At 34.0% G+C, this 1,720-nt stretch overlaps 1 protein-coding gene across 7 annotated transcripts in view; it reads left to right on the forward strand.

Moving 5' to 3' along the window:
- LOC106879196 (ras-related protein Rab-3) overlaps positions 1–971 on the forward strand; it is a 232,181-nt gene extending 231,210 nt beyond the window's left edge. For all 7 annotated transcript variants that reach the window (XM_052969942.1, XM_052969940.1, XM_052969943.1 and 4 more), the window contains one exon: positions 1–971. This exon is cut by the window's left edge and continues 3,893 nt beyond it. The gene's annotated coding sequence lies outside the window, so the exon portion shown is untranslated.
- The last annotated feature ends 749 nt before the right edge of the window (positions 972–1,720 follow it).

A 1,720-nucleotide genomic window follows, 5' to 3' on the forward strand; every position in this document is an offset into this window, starting at 1 on the left:
TCCCAGCAAGGGCAAATGTTATCTCTCTTATATTCACTGCAACTAATCTATGCCCTCTGACCTATGTTTTACTATTTTTTTAAATTATTTCCTAGTTTGTTTGTTTTTTGATTGTTTTGTTTTCTACTATATAAAAAAGGTGCTTCTTTATGATATTTGAAATATATACCTTTTAAATCAATTAACAACATTTAACTAGCAATAACCAAATCTCTCTTTCTCTCTCTCTCTCTCTCTCTCTCTCTCTCTCTCTCTCTCTCTCTCTCTCTCTCTCTCTCTCTCTCTCTCTCTCTCTCTCTCTATCTATCTATCTATCTCTATCTATCTATCTCACACACAGACTGGTCATGTTAAGGCGGAAATAAGCATGAATTGTCTGACCACCTGAAGTTATTCTGGACCAATCACTGTGGGAAATAAAAAGAAAAATTGATTGATAGGCATTGAAACCTGCTACATTTTAATGCCTGGTCTTGTCTTACACTCAGATCACTGCAAACCCATCTTGAATGATCTCCTAAATTATGACACTATTTCATACCAAAAGATGAGAATCCCCTAAATCAAAAAAGGCTGCCTCTGGTACCTCTCCTAGGTCCTTTCATCCTTACATGACCAGAGTCTGGTGGGGGGGAGGGGAATGTATTTCTTTGCTTGATTCTAATGTCAGTGTAGTAGTTATTCTGTTGTCATTGCTGTTAACATTGCCATTGTTGTCTTCTAACTCCCTTGTATGGTGTGCTATAGAACTAGCAGCACCCAGCTAGCTAGTGTCATTTGTGTGTCAGTAGAGCGCTCCCAAAACACTTGTTTCTGAAACCTCCTCTGCTCTCCTCACTGGTCAGTTGAGTCGGTCAGTCAGTCAGTTGGTCTCCCTACAATGCCGGTACCATAATTCTGGATAATCTATGTATTTTAGAGATCATGATCTGTCTTAGCAGACAGTGCAATAAAGCTGTTCAGTACCTATATCTGTATAGTTTGTGTTTTTATTTCATTTCTGACAACAAATCATATGATTAACCTTTATTGTATAAATAAAAAGAAAAAAATGACTTTGTTATTTCTGTGATATTTTGTTTCCAGCTTTGAATAAATTCCCTCCAGTTAAAGACACTCCATGTATACTTCATTACAATGACCTTAAAGTTAAAACTTTGTTACATTTCCATATATAATTGTTTTATCCTTCAACATGAACAAAGGATGTATCTTGACTTGTGCCATTTTCACTAAATATTACTATTAAAATTTAGAGATCAATAGGTTCACTGCTAACTCAGTTTCTATAAAATTTGTCCTTTTCTTTCTCAAAGTATGAATCAAATAGGGACAAAAGGTCATACAATAACTAATTGATAAATGAAAAAATTGCTTATCAATCACATAATAGGAGCCAGTGTTTGCTGATATAGCTTCAAAACTTGAGAAATCAATATTTGCCCTTTTGCTGACTTTCAACTATTAGTCACAATACCAGTCAATAGTGTTTGATGTGCCGAACATTAATAAACTCTACATAAGAAAAAATCCTTGAAATTTGTATAAAATATTTCTAGTAAATAACTATCTAACATGTCTTGCTCATAAGAATAGTTTCATTTTAACAGACTTCCATAGTAATGATGAAATATTTAGTGTGAAATTACTACTCTGCTTGTTAATCTAAGAGCAGTTTCAGTTGATATTCAACTGCAGAAAGAGTTTAGATCATATAAAG

Source organism: Octopus bimaculoides, chromosome 8 (assembly GCF_001194135.2).
Source record: "Octopus bimaculoides isolate UCB-OBI-ISO-001 chromosome 8, ASM119413v2, whole genome shotgun sequence".
NCBI lineage: Eukaryota > Metazoa > Mollusca > Cephalopoda > Octopoda > Octopodidae > Octopus > Octopus bimaculoides.